This window comes from Hyla sarda, chromosome 5 (genome assembly GCF_029499605.1).
Source record: "Hyla sarda isolate aHylSar1 chromosome 5, aHylSar1.hap1, whole genome shotgun sequence".
In the NCBI taxonomy this organism is placed as follows: domain Eukaryota; kingdom Metazoa; phylum Chordata; class Amphibia; order Anura; family Hylidae; genus Hyla; species Hyla sarda.
The window spans coordinates 196522335-196541898 of record NC_079193.1 but is presented as its reverse complement, the minus strand read 5'-3'; the positions used below and the strand labels follow the sequence as shown (position 1 = coordinate 196541898).

The 19564-nt window shown below is 43.9% G+C and overlaps 1 protein-coding gene across 3 annotated transcripts in view; it reads left to right on the top strand.

Annotated features, from left to right (window-relative positions):
• The window catches only part of CDH12 (cadherin 12), an 863358-nt gene that overhangs the window by 493043 nt on the left and 350751 nt on the right, over positions 1 to 19564 (top strand). The window contains exon 3 of one of the 3 annotated variants that reach the window (XM_056520960.1): positions 3888 to 3987. The exons of the other annotated variants lie outside the window; for them this stretch is intronic. The gene's annotated coding sequence lies outside the window, so the exon portion shown is untranslated. The remainder of the gene's footprint in view (positions 1 to 3887; positions 3988 to 19564) is intronic. 3 annotated transcript variants of the gene reach the window in all.

Here is a 19564-nt window from a genome sequence, read left to right as displayed (position 1 = left end):
AGTGCATCCTAGTTTGCTGTATATGGGACAAGGGCCTAATAAAAGTTCCCAGGCCTATCATAGATAAACACTTAGAAGTCATGTGTCAGTAATTTACCATGCCTTTCTCCAGTGCCATGTCAGATCCTGGCAAGATACCGCTAGAAGCATCCCTATGCCACCACTGGGACAAACCTACTGTTCCAACCAGCCAATCAGGGCATGAGAGCACCATGCCAGCTTCAACACCAGCACTTACACCTCCTGAGGGTGAGAGATATAAACGGACAGCTGTATTTTTGCAGTGTCAGTAAGCAGTGTCCTGTATGCCTTTCCCATCATTTTTGTTACTCAATTTTCCCAGGATTCTGACTGTCTGTTCCCTGTTTGTTTATTATTCTGTCTCTGGTTCTGAATTATTATATGTCTGTTTGGTTTTGGCCCAGCTTGTCTGACTTCCCTTAATCCTGTGTACTTAGCCCAGTGTAAGGACTGTCACCCTGTTGGGGGCTACCATTTAGGGCAGATTGTCTAAGCAGGTAATGACTGAACCTACATTCAGTTTATGGCTGTACTATTCCTATCTGACATGACATAATTTCAGAAGCATGTTCTGGTGAATGTTTACTAAGGGCTGGGCGGTATGACCAAATGTGTGTATCATGGTATTTTTGTAACTTTTGGCGGTTCCATGGTATATGACTGTATTTCCTCCTCCTCCCCCCCCCCCCAATTGATTATCATCCCAGCGCTGCCCCCATCGGGGTAAATACTCACATGTCACCGGCAAGAGCTGCCCTCCTCATCCTGTTTGTTGCGGGCCACCGGCGCTGACACTCTATACTGTGCGCTATCCCTAGTTCCGGGCTGCAAAAGGTAAACAAAATAAACTAACGCATGTTCCTACGTTGGCCTTACGCTGGGGACTGGAACGTCGGACAGCCGTCAGCCTATCACCTGCCGCAGCGATGTTCCACCTCAGCCGGTGATAGGCTGAGCCTATGTAAGGAGCTCTGGCCGGCTTCTTACATGACAGTGGGCTCAGCCTATCACCGGCCGAGGCGGAACATCTCTGCGGCCGGTGATAGGCTGACAGCTGTCCGAAGTTCCCGTCCCCAAGAAGCAGATGAGGCCGGTACCGGACCAACGGGAGGTGAGTTAAAGTTTATTTTGTTTATTTTTTGCAGCCCGGGCATAAGTATTCCGCACAGTATAGAGTGTCAGTGCCGGCAACTGCAACAAACAGGAGGAAGAGGAGGGCAGCACTTGCGGGTGACATGTGAGTATTTACCCCAATGGGGACATCGCTGGGCTGATAATTAATTGGGGGTGGGCAGAACAGCACTCGCGGGCAACATGTGAGTAGTTACCCGATGGCAGCAGCGCTGGGCTGATAATTAATTGGGGGGGGGGGGCAGAACAGCGCTCGCGGGCCACATATGATCAGTTCCCCAATGTGGGGACAGGGCATCGCTGGGCTGATAATTCATTCCAGAGGGGGAGGGGCCAAACCGGTATTGCGGCATGGGTTAAAATTCATATCGTGCAGCAAAAAATTTCGGTTTTTGGTATGAACTTGTATACCGTCCCTAGGTTTACTATTGTAAATCTTCAAAGAGTTATCCTGCTCAAATTTTTATTTGTCCATTATGCCCGGCTGCCACAATGAAAAAATCTACTTTGACTTACCTCCCATTTGCTTCGCCAGAACTGCTGGTATCACTCTCTCATCCTCCAAAGTGGTCTTCTTCCTGCTTTTGGGGCCTGACACATCAAACTGCTGCTCAACTAATCACCAACTGCTGCAATGTCTTACCTCAACCAATAGGCTAAGAGGCAGGGGAGTGTCAGAAGATAAGTCAAAGTTTATCATTTTAATTACATCAGCCTGGGCATATTGGATGAATAAAATACATTGCCCAATAATCCCTTTCCTTGCTTTACAACTCTACGTTGAGCATTGTACTCTCTAAATACCAAATGGCTACCTGAGGTTGAGAAATAACTTCCTTTTTCGGACAGCAGGCTTTGTGCGTGGACGAAACTTCAGTAGCATGGTGACATCACCACTGCTTCAACCCCAGGCCTGCTCATAGCCGGACCCAGCAAAGAAGCAGCAGCAGTGACATCACCGTGCTCTTGAAGCTCCGCCCACACACCTAGACAGGACTACGGAACGAGGACAATTAAGTATAGATATCATCATTGTCACCCGCATTACAGTGAAATTGATGACAGTTTCCCTTTAAGTTTTACTCTGAATAATTCAAGTGAAACAAAAAATAATGTAATATTAAACTCTTTTTACATCATAAACTATTGACACCTACAAGTTCAGGCAACTTAAATAATTCAGCGTGCAATAAAAGTATTCATTAGTTTAAATGCAGAAATGTTTAATACAAGGAACGTACTGCTCTGTTCCGCCTAATAGTTACATATTTACAAGTTTAACCTTGTGATCCACACTTTTTTCTACTTGTTACCTGCTGTTGCGTAAGTGAGGACAACCGAGAATTACAGAGATTAGCTGCTTTCAATCCTTTTTCTGAAGGGCACAAAAGTAGTGGACTTCTACATTCACATTACTATTCATGTATCTTCATATTTAAAAAAAAATTTGAAGATCTTAAGCCTTAACAATATTACTATTACATTACATAAAATCTATGCCTTTCAAAAAACCACTATAGGCTTTAAAGGGGTTCTCCACCCTTAGACATCTTATCCCCTATCCAAAGGATAGGGGATAAGATGTCTGATCGCGGGGGTCTCACCCCTTGGGACCGCCACAAAATAGCATGCGGCACCCACCTGTTTCTGGTCCGGAAGCGCTGGAGGGTCTGGGTCCCGACTTCCGTTCCCGTGGTCGGGACCCAGACCCTCCAGCGCTTCCGGACCAGAAACAGGTGGGTGCCGCATACTATATTGCGGGGGGTCCCCAGCGGCGGGACCCCAGAGATCAGACGTCTTATCCTCCATCCAAAAATGTGTTTAAAACATCTTTTGTAACACAATTATGCAGTTTTATCCAATTCTAAATGTCATATAGGGTCAGACGTGTTCATGTCATATACAAACACATAGTTCATATCTTTCTGAGAAGAGACAAGGAAAACTGATAGGAACCCAAGTGGTACACAGCTACATCCTTCTCAGTAGGTATCATCCTCAGGTATGATTATGAACCATTTTGGATTGGAAACACATCAGAGGAGTACCTCCTTTTCCACACTATATCATGCCAAAACTGTTGGACAGAATTTAGTATAATGTTGTATTTTTTATTTTATATTTTTTTTTTTCAACCTTAAGAAGTACTGGATAACAATAATGTGTATAATATCATCCTCAATATACAGACATACTAAAACTTGTGTTGAAACAACATTACTGATCCTTATAGGTATGTTGGTGTATTGGTCAGGACATTATCACAGTATATTATGAACATAAATTACTTAAAATGTTTTCATAGTTAGCCAATGTTTGGAATTCCTTTTGCTGTAAATATTTATGTTGTTTTTTTTTCTACATCTGTAAAGCGGGTGCATATGAAAATTGCCAAACACAAGTTTTCCACCTACAGACCTATATGAGGGCTTGTTTTATGCACTACCAATTTTACTTTGTAATGACATCAATCATTTCACCTTGAAATCTATGGCGAAACAAGATATAAAAATATTTGTAGGACAAAATTGAAAAAGAAAATCCATTTTGTATTTTTAGCGGCTTCTGTTTCTACGCAGTGCACGTATATGTATATGTTTTCTGTAGGTCCATACAGTTACAAGAATACCCAATTCATGTAGGTTTTATTTAATTTAATTATAACTACATGCACCAAAATGAGTTTGTTTAAAATTGTCATATTCTGATCCCTACAACTTTTTTTTTTATTATAGCGCTATGAATAGCATTGATCAGTGTTATCTGTGCTTGATTGCTCCACCCTGCTGAGCCAGTCTGGAGCATCGCAGAAGAGATCGGACGGCGAGGAGGCAGGTAAGGGCCCTCCCGCCGTCCTCTAAGCCTATTGGGACACCCTGTTTTCACCGCAGTGATCCAATCAGCCCAATTAAGCCGCCAGGAATGCTTTTTTTTTTTTTCATTTAAGTTGATCGCCACATCTAAGAGGTTAATTCTGGGCATCACTGCAGGGACCACCCCGTCATAGCAGGTGAACGGGCACAGGGCCGCCACTAACCTGTTGATACAGGCAGGTAGTGCGAGTGACACTGATAAAAATCATACTTACCATGGGCCAATCCATCGCTTCATTTGTCCATTATGCTTCTTACTTGGTTGGGGCATTTTAGAAACCTTAGTGTGCGCTGACATCAGGGCTGCTGTTTACTCACTCCAGCTAGCTCTGTTTGCCTTGAAGAATCCTGTGTCCGCTTCTTCCCTTAACTCTCCCAACATCTCCAAACACACAGCTGAGAGCTCGGCAGACTGTGGTTGTCCCTAATTGACTCACGCCGCACACACCTTTCTCAACACTCGCCAGGGAAGAAAGTTCCCCCCGCAGTCCCAAGCAGAGAGGGGAAAAAAATTTATGTACAGTGTCTGCACCACCTCCTCCCTACAGAAAAAGATCTGTGTATCGAAGCATAATATATGTGATACTGCCTGCAGCCTATTATGCGTGACACATTATAGATAATATCTAGTTAGTGTTTATCTAAGCATTATATGGGTGATACTCTTTGCAGTCTATTATGTGTGATACACTCTAGAACTGTGCATCTAAGTAATGTGTATCACATATTATAAGCTACAGGCAGTATCACACATACAAGTGAAACTCGAAAAGTTTTAACCCCTTAAGGACACATGACGTTCTCATACGTCTCCATTTCCGAGTCCTTAAGGATACATGACGTATGAGAATGTCATGTGTTTTACCGGCCCCCCGCAACCATCTGGAGCGGAGCCGGTGCCCGATGCCTGCTGAAATCGTTCAGCAGGCATCGGGGCATATCGCCCAGGGGGGTCATTATGACCCCCCATGTCGGCGATGGCCGCAGATCGCTGGACAATTCAGTCCAGCGATCTGCGGCGGATTCTGGGTCAATCGGGTCTCCAGTGACCCGGTGACCCGGAATTATTGGCTGATTATTAACAGCCAGGGCCAGCAGGGGTGAGGTGGCACTGGTGCCACCTCACGATCGCCCTGATTCGTCGGCCGGATTACCGGCCGACCAATCAAGGGCGCCTGCTGCTGGTGTCACTCCCGCAACCCGCTCCGCCCCTCTTCCGGAGGACGTGAGCCGGTGCGGGACGTGCACCCCGGGTGCTGGGGACCCCGATCCCCGGCGTCCCTGTTGGGATCGGGGCCCCAGGAGCAGCGGCGGCGGCGACGACGAGGGACTGACCTGTGCGGCGAGGATCGTTGGAGGTGAGTGACAGCCTCCTGCTGTTGCTTAGCAACAGCTCCCAGCATGCAAAAAGGGCATGCTGGGAGCTGTAGTTATGCAACAGCAAGAGGCAGACCACCACAACTCCCAGCATTCCCTTATGGGCATGCTGGGACTTGTAGTTTTGCAACAGCTGGAGGCACATTCTTTCTATGGAAAAGTGTACCTTCAGCTGTTGTATAACTACAACTCCCAGCTTGCACAATCAGCTAAAGTGCATGCTGGGAGTTGTAGTGGTGCATCTGTTGGTTGCATAACTACAACTCCCAGCATGCCCGTTGGCTGTCGGTGACTGCTGAGAGTTGTAGTTTTGCAACAGCTGAAGGCACACGGAGTTAAGTAGCAAACCAGTGTGTCTCCAGCTGTTGCATAACTACAAGACCCAGCATGCCCTTCCGCTGTCCGTACATGCTGGGGGTTTTAGCTTTTGCAACAGCTGAAGGCACACTGGTTGCACAACACTGAGTTTGTTACCAAACTCGGTGTTTCACAACCAGTGTGCCTCCAGCTGTTGCAAAACTACAACTCCCAGCATGCACTGATAGACCGTACATGCTGGGAGTTGTAGTTTTGCAACAGCTGGATGTTCCCCCCCTCCCCCCCCCCCAATGTGAATGTACAAGGTACACTCACATGGGCGGAGGATTACAGTAAGTATCCGGCTGCAAGTTTGAGGTGCGGCAAAATTTCTGCCGCAGCTCAAACTGCCAGCGAGAAACTACTGTGAACCCCCGCCCGTGTGACTGTACCCTAAAAACACTACACTACACTAACACAAAATAAAATAAAAAGTAAAAAATACTACATATACACATACCCCTATACAACCCCCCTCCCCAATAAAAATGAAAAACGTCTGGTACGCCACTGTTTCCAAAACGGAGCCTCCAGCTGTTGCAAAACAACTACTCCCAGTATTGCCAGATAGCCGTTGACTGTCTAGGCATGCTGGGAGTTTTACAACAGCTGGAGGCACCCTGTTTGGGAATCACTGCCGTAGAATACCCCTATGTCCACCCCTATGCAAGTCCCTAATTTAGGCCTCAAATGAGCATGGCGCTCTCACTTTGGAGCCCTGTTGTATTTCAAGGCAACAGTTTAGGGCCACATATGGGGTATCGCCGTACTCGGGAGAAATTGGCTAACAAATTTTGGGGGGTATTTTCTGCTATTACCCTTTTTAAAAATGTAAAATTTTTGGGAAAACAAGCATTTTAGGTTAAAAATATATATATTTTTTTACATATGCAAAAGTCGTGAAACACCTGTAGGGTATTAAGGTTCAAATTACCCCTTGTTACGTTCCCCGAGGGGTCTAGTTTCCAAAATGGTGTGCCATGTGTTTTTTTTTTGCTGTCCTGGCACCATAGGGGCTTCCTAAATGCGGCATGCCCCCAGAGCAAAATTCGCTTTAAAAAAGCCAAATGTGACTCCTTCTCTTCTGAGACCTGTAGTGCGCCAGCAGAGCACTTTTCACCCCCATATGTGGTGTTTTCTGAATCGGGAGAAATTGGGCTTCAAATTTTGGGGGGTATTTTCTGCTATTACCCTTTTTAAAATGTTAAAAATTTTGGGAAACCAAGCATTTTAGGTAAAAAATATATATATATTTTTTTTTACATATGCAAAAGTCGTGAATCACCTGTAGGGTATTAAGGTTCACTTTACCCCTTGTTACGTTCCTTGAGGGGTCTAGTTTCCAAAATGGTATGCCATCTGTTTTTTTATTGCTGTCCTGGCACCATAGGGGCTTTCTAAATGCGGCATGCCCCCCAAAAACCATTTGTCGCTCCTTCCCTTCTGAGCCCTCTACTGCGCCCGCCGAACAATTAACATAGACATATGAGGTATGTGCTTACTCGAGAGAAATTGGGTTTCAAATACAAGTAAAAATTTTCTCCCTTTTACCACTTGCAAAAATTCTAAAATTGGGTCTACAAGAACATGCGAGTGTAAAAAATGAAGATTTTGAATTTTCTCCTTCACTTTGCTGCTATTCCTGTGAAACACCTAAAGGGTTAATACACTTACTGAATGTCATTTTGAATACTTTGGGGGGTGTAGTTTTTATAATGGGGTCTTTTATGGGGTATTTCTAATATGAAGACCCTTCAAATCCACTTCAAAACTGAACTGGTCCCTGAAAAATAGTGAGTTTGAAAATTTTGTGAAAAATTGGAAAATTGCTGCTGAACTTTGAAGCCCTCTGGTGTCTTCCAAAAGTAAAAACTCATAAATTTTATGATGCAAACATAAAGTAGACATATTTTATATGTGAACCCCAAAAAAATATATTTTGAATATCCATTTTCCTTACAAGCAGAGAGCTTCAAAGTTAGAAAAATGCAAAATTTTCATTTTTTTTCATCAAATTTTGGGATTTTTCACCAAGAAAGGATGCAAGTTACCATAAAATTTTACCACTAAGTTAAAGTAGAATATGTCACGAAAAAACAATCTCGGAATCAGAATGATAACTAAAAGCATTCAAGAGTTATTAATGTTTAAAGTGACAGTGGTCAGAATTGCAAAAAACGCTCCGGTCCTTAAGGTGTAAAATGGCCTGGTCCTTAAGGGGTTAATATTGTGCAAAAGTTAATTTCTTTCAGTAAAGCAACTTAAAATGTAAAACTAATATATGTGAGAGACTCATTACATGCAAAGCAAGATAGTTCAAACCGTGATTTGTCATAATTGTGATGATGGCTTACAGCTCATGAAAACCCTAAATACCCAACATATTATATGATTGGGGGAGCCATGTCATCTGCTGGTGTTGTCCACTGTGCTTCAGTAAGTCCAGGGTCAACGCATCCATCTACCAGGAGATTTTGGAGGATTCATGCTTCCTTCCGCACACGAGTTGCATTACTGAAATAAATTAACAATACAATATTCTTATTTTTTTTTCGAGGTTCACCTGTATTATGCTTAGATACACTTTACTTTAATACACTGTTCCACACTTTTTCACACATAATAGCTTTCATGCAGTATTATACATATTATGCTTGGATACACAGAGCTAAGAGCTGTGTACTTATGCCCCTTTATCTGCAGAAAGGGGCTGTGGAGAGGACCTGCCTACCCTTCCGAGTGTTGAGTGAGATGTGTGTGGTCTCTGCCATTCAGGGACAATCACACTATGCAGAGTTCTCAGCTGTATGTTCAGAGATGTTGGGAGAGCTGAAGGGAGGAGTGGATACAGCTAAACTGAGGAAACAGCAGCCATGAAGTTAGCGAGCACTAAGCGTGCTGAAATGCCCCAACCGAATTAGAAGCATAATGGGCAAATGGAGAATCAGATCTGCTTTTGGTGAGATGTCGCCCACAATACAAACCTGTACCACATCACATGTGGACAAAGACACAATGTAACTACTGGGCTCACAAGGTTGCTAAAATTTTAACAACGTTGTACGGCCATTGGTCCTCACAGGCAGGCATGATTGCACAGTGGCATAGCTTCTTCAACATGTGATGGCAGCGAAGGGCCCCCAGTATACAGAATATGGGATCACTTAAGATAAATAAATAAATATATTAGAAACACTGGTTCTAAAGTTACAGACTTCCTTGCAGGACTTGGACATGTACAAGGGACATGAAGTGGCTCTGACTTTTTTGTTTTAAATGGAGTGATGACTTATTCATGGGTTATTTTGCTCATACCTACTGTATTTAAAAGCAGCATTTCTTCCCTCACCAGGATTGCCAATGTTTACTGAGGGTAACCTAGGGGAAAGGAATCAATCCTGTCTTGTGCCTTCTTTTAATATGTATACTTACCTTCAGGGCTCTTATATCTAAATATGTCCATAAGAAAGTCCACTCAAATGCCTCAATCACATACGATGACAGCATCAAGAAGGTTGCCGTCTTCTTTACTTGAAGACAGATATGAATGGATTGCCTCTAAAGAATGTTGTCAACAGATTTATGATCTAGGCAAATTTTATCTTATTACTGTAAAAACCTGAAGGGTTAATCTGCACTGAGAGCTTTTGTTTATTCTGGTTACTGTGGTTACACCTAGCTCTCTGGGATGGTCAGCTGACCTTGTTAGCTTTCACCTGTGTACTCTCTATTTAAACCTGCAGTTTTCATCCAGGCTTTGCCTGCAAAAGAGTTTTCTCTAGTAGCTGGCATTGTTTCTTGTCTTCCTGATCTTCTGGCATTTCTGACATATTGGCTTGGCATTCTGACCTTTCTACTGTTTTTGCAACTTGGCATTTCTGATAACTCCTGATATTGACTCGGCTAGTGGACTGTTACTTATTGTGTGTTTTTGTTTAGATATTATTTGTGTTAGTCTGTTTGCTCCCTTACTGTATCCTGACCTGTGTCTGTATTGTAGTTTATTTTGTTGACAGTGACTTTCATCACATATTTCAGGGGGGACTGTCACCGTGTCTGTTGATCCTCTACTTAGGGCGAATAGACAAGTAGGCAGGGACAGAGGGAGTGGTGAGATCAGTACTGCACTCCTTCTCTGCCCATATGTTACAATTACTTTCGACAAACGCATTGCAAGCATAATATGAATACAACCTTATATTGTTAAGAAATTAAGACTAAGTAAGGAACACTCCAAAGCAAATTTGTCTTTTTAACACCTTCCCACATTGACAGACATACTACCTTGCAATCGAAAAGTATTGCACTCTACTATAGAAATGTTTAGAGGATTACATGTTAACAGTAAGTCCCCTAATTGAATGCAGAAAACAGTTTAAAAACAAAACAAATCCAGACAAGATTGTTTGTTATTATGACAAAAACTAAAACAATAAAAAAATAATAATTGACAAAACTGCATCTGTAACAAACCATTTGATAAAATGAACACATTATTTCGTCAGCACCATATTTTTAAAAAACAAAGCCAGAATTACTGTTTTTGTTCATACCACTTCCAAAAAAACATGAATAAAACATTAAAACGCTGAATGTACCCCACGTTTTTAATGTAAGATCAGTAAACGCAACAAAGACTCAATAACTTTGGTATCACTGTACCAATCAATCTGCAGAATAGTGTTAATGTCATTTTATACCCTATGGTAAATGCCATAAAAACAACAAAAAACTACAAAAATCCCAAAATAAAAACAGTTTTAAATAATTAATTTATTCCATCAATCATTCAATTCTTTTTCTAGAATGCATAATGCTGTTTTAATCTATGAAATGATGACATGATCTATGTTCAGTTTATTTTCACTTCCCATGCATGTTTTATTACATTTTTTTTTAGGGCTGCATTTGAGATTTTACACAATATTGTAGAGATGCATGCTTGCAATCCCCTACATAATAAATGTACCAATAAAAACTAGCTATTTTCTGGATTAAATATAAGACAGTCACTGCCGTATTTTATAGACTTAGCTTGCACCAGCTTTATGTATTTTCGCTTCTGTAACATTTGGTAGTCGACTGCAGTCTCATAAATTTGTGGCACTGTTAACATTTGGATTCCAAATAATTTGCAAACTGCACACACAGGAGCACAAAATTTCCACTGTCACCAACTTTAAAAATGTGGCCAGCGAGGCAGATATTTATTTGAATTATTTTCCGTACAGTATCAGTTTTTTAAATAATGGTCTTTTAATAAGCTGGCAACACATAAATTAGAACATTACAGCTTTTAATGTGAGATATTTAATTCTAAAATTGCATTATCACTCAAGGTAGAGTTGTAAATTAATTCCAAGCTTAGAACATAATGCATAAGGGAATTTCTTCCCTTTACAAATCACACAGATGTTCCCATGCTACCACAGATCCATATGCCTTAACATATTTTACAAATATGCAGCCACTGAAAACGTTTTACTTATTTTTTATGCCTAATTTTCTGATTAGCAATTACTAAGCATTTATTGAAAAACTCAATTTTAAAATAAAACTCTACATAGTACAGGGTTGTCTGCATTTTGACATGTGATTTTCAATCAGCTTGAAAAAGAGGGAAACACTTTTGAAATATCTATTCAGGGGGTGCGGCGAGGCGCTGACAGAGATAGCCACTTGAGAAGAGGGCTCCTGTCCTGTGAGGCCTTTTGCCAGTTATCATATGCAGTAGCAGCCCAGCACTTGATGGGGAGAACCTCCCGAAGGACTCCCCGACGCTCCTTATCCCTCTGACAACCTCCTGCCTCACCTCGGAGGATCCAGCGCTACTTTCAGCCCCTCTCCTCACAGGCCGCAGGAGGCCAGCCCGCCATTAAAGGCACCATGGCGGAACTCCGTTCCTGCTCCATGGGCCCCTCCTCCTCCCCTGGCAGGGATCTTACTGCTGCCGTTCTCCAGCGCTCCCCGGTGGCTGCAGCCAGCTTAGCCCAGCAATCTCCTCCTGCAGCAGCGTTCCTAGACCTGGGTGGAGCTCCCCTGCCTCTGCCTTCTACGGCCGCATCCCCTGCTGGGCCAGATGACTCAGAAATGGCGCAGGCAGACCGGCAGCTACAGGCGCCTGCCGCAGCAAGTCTAAGCCACTCGTCTCCTGCTTGCCCAAAGGACTCCATGGTGCTGGTAAACCCTCTCAGTGACCTACCTCCCCCTGCCGAATTGAATTGCTGTACCCTGGGATCCCTGGTCCCTCAGCAGCCATCTTGGGCATCTGTGGTGCTGGGCCTGCCATCTCCCTCACCTCCAGTGCAGAGACTTCCTGCCCAGTATACTGCCATACAACCTGCAGCCCCTGTCTCTGACCCTTCCACACTAACTGGAGACTGGTACTCTATCCCTGACTCACATGCTCACCTGCCACTTGAGACCTGTCCACCTCCGCCAATTTCACCCTCTGAGACCTGTCCCCCTAAGCCTCAAAGGGCTGTCTGACTGTTGGGACCCCTCGATCTACATCACAGAGGGGCCCTGGCTACTTTGCCTCCTGCTAGTGGCTCTGTGTCCTGGGATGTTCTTTCTGATGTTAGGCTCGACTGCTCGGGGGTACGGGTCTCCTCTCCTGTGCCACCGGACTGGAATCAGGCCCTCTCAAAATTTCCTACTAAAGAGGACTTTCGCTCCTTGATTTCAGAGGTTAAGGACACTTGCAGAGCAGAGATCTCCTCCCTCCTTCAGGACTTACAACATGTCTCTGATTGGGTTGAGAGCTTGGAGGAGGCTCATGATTCTACCAGGGGATACATCGCCCAGCGGCAAACCACCATTGCTTCTCAGTCAGACTTCCTCTGTGATCTCCATAATCATGTTGAAGACCTTGACAGTAGGGGGAGACGCAATAATATCCGGGGCCTCCCGGAGGCCACTCAGGATGAAGATCTCCATGTCACCCTGGAAGCCATCTTCAATATGATCTTTGATGAATCCCCCTCCCACAAGATCGAGCTGGATAGAGCGCAGCGACGTCAGGGACGTCATCTGCTGTGTTAATGACTTCCAGCTTAAGGAGGCGAATATGGCGAAAGCTCATTCCCTGCGGAACATGGAGGCGGATGCTTCAACCCCTTCTAGCAGCTCTACGGAGTCATCAAATTCCTTACCGCTGGAGCTTCCCATTTGCCCTTCATGCTTGTAAAGATGGACGCTCTGCAATACTGCGTTCCCACTCAGATCTCCAGAACTTTTGCTCTACTCTGGACATTCCTGCCCCTCAACTACTGGATTGGGAGCTCTCTTCTCCCACCCCCTCCCCTTCCGCAAGTGTGGCAGCCTGTCCGTAATCGACGGTCTGGTGGGGGTAGGAAGTCTGCTCCCCCTGGATGACAGAGTCCTCAATCAGCCACCCCCCTGAAATGGTGGCTCACCCCAGATACTGGGCTTGATCTCTGTTACCTGAGAGATTTAATTGTCTTTCGCTTTATCCTTGGAGCGAACTGTGTATTGTTCTGTTGCTAGATTTGTTAGCCTTTAATCTGTTTGCTGATGTTATTGACTCATAGTGCTGGTACTCGTGTTACTTAACTGTGTTTCTGTTAACAGGACCTAATGGGTGGAGCCGACTCGATCTGGTGTTGCTCTTCCCGTATGATGGTCTCTCATCTCCCCACTGAGGCCTTGACAACTGGACAGATGTCCTCGAGACGCCTTGGTGTCTCATCTCTGTTAATTGATTCTGTCTCCTCTTGGAGCCTTTGGTCCTTGGTTTGTTTTTGGATCTGTTTGTCTGCTGTCTTGTTTTTTGTGACTTTGTCTCCCTTGTCCTGTTTGATCGTGTTTGGTTTATCGTTCCCTTTCCCTCTTGGCTCCCCCCTCTTTCTTTTCTATTCCTCCCTAGCTTCTGTGCTCCTGACCCTGGGTTGTCCTGGTTCCATCTTTTACTACCTTTCCTGTCTCCACGTGGTTCTTTCTGGTTTCTGAGTAAGTACCTTTTTATTATGCTGTTCTCTTTTACTTTAATACCTTATGGCCAAGTGTGTCTCCTTGAATGTGAAGGGGCTCAACTCTCCCGCAAAGAGGTGTCTCTTGCAACGGGAGTTGGTTACACAATGGGCTGATAATGTCTTTCTTCAGGAGACAACCTTCGACCAAAATTTCAATTTCTCCTTCCCCTCTATCCCCATACCTTTTCTCTGGTAGGAAAGTTGCGGGTGTAGTTATCCTGATCTCTCCATCCTGTCCCCTTCAGGTCTCCTCCTCTTATGCTGACCTCCTGGGGTGCTATGTTATTGTTGAGGGTTCTTTAGGTGGTAAGCCTCTTCTTCTCTGTAATGTTTACGCTCTCAACTCCTTCCAAATCCCAAATCCCAACTAGACTCCATAGGTACCCTTCTTCTGCATGGCTCTTAGGGGGGCAATTTAATCTCATTTTCTCTCCTTGGGCTGCCACTCTACTCTTGTCTGTCCTCCCTCTTCTGTCCAATTACTCCTCTCTTTTTTGCCGTCTTATTCAATATTCTTTTCTCTATGATCTTTGGCGGGTTAACCGCCCTACTGTCCCGCAGTCTTTGATGCACTCTTTAATCACTCACATACCTAAACCGGGCAAGGACCAGCATGACTTCTCCAGCTACAGACCCATAGCACTGCTTAATTACAATTTTAAATTGTTTTCCAAGGTGTTGGCAGCCCTGTCTTGGTTGTTTCCTCCCATCCCTTGTTCATAAGGATCAAGTTGGCTTTATTCCCTGTCGACAGAGGTGTGACAATATGAGACGGGTGGTTTATCTGATAAATTTGGTCAATAGGCAGTGTTATGATCTGTGCTCCGGCCGCACATGCTGGCCATGAGAGCATGGTCCCGTCTCCTTCTGCTGCCGGTGGGGCTGGGATTCGCATCGCGGGACGTGCCCACATGTGAATCCCAGCCCGCAACTCACCTCTTGCTCTTCCTGCCTCCTCCTCTGCCTGCTCTGGCGCGCGTGTCCCCGTCTCCTAGGGCATGTACGTGCCGGTGCTCTGAGATTTAAAGGGCCAGTGTGCCCATTAATTAAGTAAAACCTGTGACTCAGTTAATACATTCCTCCACTTCCCATACTCCCCTGCCGGATCTTTGTTGCCCTTGTGCCTGAGAGAAAGTGTTTCTGAGCATTGCCTTGCCGTGCATCGCACCCTTTGTTCTTTGACCTGACCTTGCTCCTTTGCCGCTTGCCTACTGACCACCTGCTACGTTCCTGACTATGCTACTGTGCCGCCTGCCCTGACCTTCTGCTATCCTGACCACGAGTTGCCATATCATACCTGTGCCTCGAATTTCCTCAGCCTCCTGTGTGGTCGAGCCGTGCCAGGGCTAGCGACCTGGGTGCCGCCTGCTGCAACAAATCCATCCCGCTTTGCAGCGGGCTCTGGTGAAAACGAGGGGCATCTTAGACTCCACTCCTTGGTACGGTCCGTATCGTCAGCCACACAGGTCCAGCGGATCCACTACCACCAGTGTTCCTGTCTACTGAAACGTGAGTGTTACAGGCAGGCTGTTGTTCTTAGTTTGGATGCATAAAAGGCCTTTGATAGGCTGGGTTGGCCTTTCCTTTTTGCTACTCTTCAGAAGTTTTGGATCACTGGTAACTCTATTCCTCACCTACTGCCTCCCTTAAGCTCCCTCATGCTACTTCTCCGTATTTTCCCCTGTCTAATGGTATCAGACTGGGTTGTCTGTTGTCCCATCTGATTTTTGCCTTATGTATTGAACCTTTAGCATCCATGATCCGAGGGGACCCATACATCTCTGGCATAACCTTACATGATAGTGAGTCTAAAATCTGTCTTTTTTGCAGATGATATTTTGTTTACCCTTACTTGTCCTCTATCTTCTCTCCCTAAACTTTGCAAGGTCTTACATTCTTTTGGGATTGTCTCTGGCTATAAGATTAATCTTTCTAAAACTGAGGCCCTACCTTTGAATCTCCCCCTTCCTCTATCTACTCTCATACATGCTAATTACTCTTTTAAGTGGTCTACCTCTGCAATTCGCTACCTATGGGTTCTTCTTACTCCCCGCTACTCCTGTCTTTACACTGCTAATTTTCTCCCTCTCTTTCGGGATCTCCGATCTCTTCTGGAGAAGTGGGGGTCTCAAAATATATCGGTTTTTGGGCGTAAAGCGGTGGTGAAGATGACACTCCTCCCTAAGCTACTTTATTTTTTTTGAAACCCTGCCAGTACGTGTCCCCTTGTCTGCTCTCCACTCGCTACAAACTGCTAACTTTCGCTTCATTTTGGATGGTAAGAGACTTTGTTTACCTATGAATGTGATGATGGGGGGGGGGTTGTCTGTTCCTGATGTGGTTAAATATTATTGGGCTGTCCATTTGTGACATCTGGCAGCGTGGTCCACCTATCACGCCTATAGCCGCTGGATGGAGCTCAAGAAGTTGTGATTAGATGCCATACACCCTAATGCCTTTCTATGGTGTCCTTCTTCTTCTCATAGTTCTTTAGGCCCTTTGTTGGGACCTATGTCCTTTTCTCACTATGTCTTTATTGCTCTTGGAAATTCGGACTTTTTTCTTTGGCCTCTCCTTTACACTCTTTTCTTCACCACCCTGACTTTCCCTCTGGCTTAATTTCCATTATGGTTGGAGAAAGGGGCTTTAGGGGGCTTTTTTGTTGGGCGGATGTTGTTGACCCCTCTCCCGCTCTCTACTACTCATTTGAAAGCTGGTTTCCCGGTATGGTCTTCACACCTCCAAACGGCTCCATTACTTACAGCTACTTCACTTTATGTCTTCTAAGCTAGGATCTACTGTGGCTTCCCTTCCCACGGTGTTCTAGTGACTATGCTGCTCTTGCCCGCAGGTGAAGGGGCTTCTTTCAGATATCTATTCTGTTCTCAATGCTCCCCCTAACGGAGGTACCCCCTCCCATTGATACATGGCCATTGTTAGAAAGATTTGAACACCACTATCACCCTTCCTCAGTGGAAGATAATCTGGGACCGGGCTGCAAAGGCCTCTATATGTACGGCCTACAAGGAAACCCATTTCAAGATGTTGATGGACTGGTACCATACGCCTGAACATTCCTCCCCAGTGTTGGCACTGTGGAGTGGGTCTTGGGACTGTCTTTCACATATTTTGGTCTTGTCCACTCATCGTAGGATACTGGAGGTTTGTGGGACATCGGATTTCTGATGTCTTGGGGTCTCTATTCCCTTGGACCTGTTAGTTTATCTTCTGTATCTTTCTCACAGAGTTCTATCCAAGAGACCATTTAAACTATTTCTGCATATTGTACTTGCAGCCAAGACCCTTATAGCTAAATGTTGGAAGAGTCCTCTCCCTCCTTCTGAGGTGGACCTTTTGGCCTGGATACGGAAAATACAATCCCTTGAATCCCTCACCGCCTCTCTGAATAACTGTGTGGCTCTTTCTCTCTCCGTGTGGGAGCCATGGGACAGATTTATTGATGGTTAAACCTCCTTGAATTTCCTCCTTCCTTCTTCCAATTTTCTTGTCCTCCTTCTTCTTCTTCTTCCTTTCTCACCCCGTTCCACCTACCCCATGTTCTTGATATTGAGTGAAGGTGTTTGCCCTTCCAGGAGTGGATGGGGATCACCCTGAGTATTGCTTTCAGCCATGGCATATTTTGGTTTTGCTTTTTGAAGTGTATTGCGACCTATTCTTTTCTCTTCCATATTGTTTTTGTTTGCTATACTTGTAGGTGTATGTCCACACCTAATTGTTTACAGTTTACAGTTGAAAAAAATATCTATTCAAATACCTATGCAAAGAAGCAAAAGGGTTCTAAAAACACTAAATGCTTATTAACCCCTTACCTATACTTAATGTACATGTACAACTTGATGTTGGGCGAGCTATACAGAGCAAGCTCAGGGGATTGCAACTGCTCCATACACAGCCTGTGCCAGTCTTATTTTTTGACTATTTATTTTATTTGTTTCATTGAAATAAAAAACAGCCAACAGTACAAGTATATAAAGCAAGTATTGAGTATTGCAATATTTTACAGAAATTGTCATACAGAAGTGACCTCATAATGCACATACCGCACATCCGACTTTCATTGGCCGGCAGCATTAACAGAAAACAGAAAAAAAGGAGAAAATAAAAAGAAAGCTAGCCTTGTTATATGACTGACACCTATCTACAACAATTATGCTAAATCTCTGCCTGGAGATATTCCAAATGGAGAGTCTGTCTGGGGCAGGCGCTGCCAAAATCTTCAAAGAGAATGCAGTCTGGTGAAATTCTACCCAAAGAAGGAACATGTTCAATCGTTGGGCAGACATCAGTTCCACCAGGGAAATTCGGTAGTGTGCACAGAGAAGCAGCATTCCATTGAAGCAGCATTTACTGTAAGCAGAATTTCACTGTGAAATTCCATCGGCTGAATTTCAGCAGTGCGAATGAGGCCTTAATAACCTTGATCCTGGCTTTTTAGCCTTTTAGATTAAACAGAGCGTCCTTTTTTACCCTATCCCTCTCCATTCATTCTGTCATTGCAGCTGGGTAACTAATGAAAGCTCATAGGTCTGCTGTGTTAGTAGTCCTTGTACACCCTGTTATAGGGAAAATGTGTCTTTAAAGGTTTTGTACTTATACAAGGTCTTTAAAGCTTTTGTACTTATAATACTGGTGATAAGACCATTCCAGCCAACTATTAAATCACAAACTAAGAAGACATTGTAAGCCTTATCACATTTAAAGGGGTTATCCACCATAAGGTGATTTTAGTACATACCTGCCAGAAAGTAAGGGACATGCATAGGAAGGATTTGTGCTTGTCTTTGGGCTAAATGGCTATGTTATGAGTCCACCATAACATTGTGGCTAGCTTTTTGTGAACTTGTATTTCCTGTTTGAGTTTTTCTTTTTTGCCTACAAATCCCATAATTCCATTTTACTCCCTCCCACACATCAGCCACCCCACCCTTTGAAACATAAATGAGCTCCATCGATTCAAAAGACCTGTGGTTTTCAATCAGGGTGCCTACAGCTGTTGTATTAGTTGCATATTGATCTCTCTACCACCAAGCGATCGCTCCACCCATTGAAGCAGACAGGCTCCCTGTCATCAGCTGACTAGTGAGTCAAGTCTCGGCCTCATTGCAAGCTAGGGAAAATCTGAGACACCAGTCATTTTGTATGCTTATAACAATAAATATTGGAGTGAAAATCACAGAATTGTGAGAAAACCATCACACACAGGTACAGACACTATATTATGAACTACACTAACTTTACAGCCCCTGTAGCATAGTCAAATAAAAAAAAAATCCTGGAATACCCCTTTAATCCTTGAATGCTCCATCATTTGTATCCTATTTTTAAATGTTGAGTGTGATTCAGCAGTCCTGTAAAAAGTGAGACTTTTGACAAGTGTCTATGTGTGTCAGATATGTAGTATAAACATCTTTCTCTTGTCCAAAAGAGTTCTCACGTAGACATACTTTATTGTGTTAATAACCTATGTGTCCTATTTTAGTGTCCTCTGTAATGTAAAAATGTGAAAAATGGAAAAAAAAATGTTGTGTTAGAAACATAATTTTAGTACTGTTATATAAATGTAATAAAATTTAATTCACACTTCTAGATGGTGTGAAGAGCTTAAGGCAGTAAATATAGCATGTGCAACCAATATTACCAGTTATTTAAAGATTATAGTTAATATATAGAAATATAGTAAGAAATATGCGCAAGGAAAGCAGCACTACTGTGTGAAAATGTTAATAGGCAGGTGCCAACAGGTGGCCTTTATCAGGGTACAAAGTATATATCAGAGGAGCAACCACAACC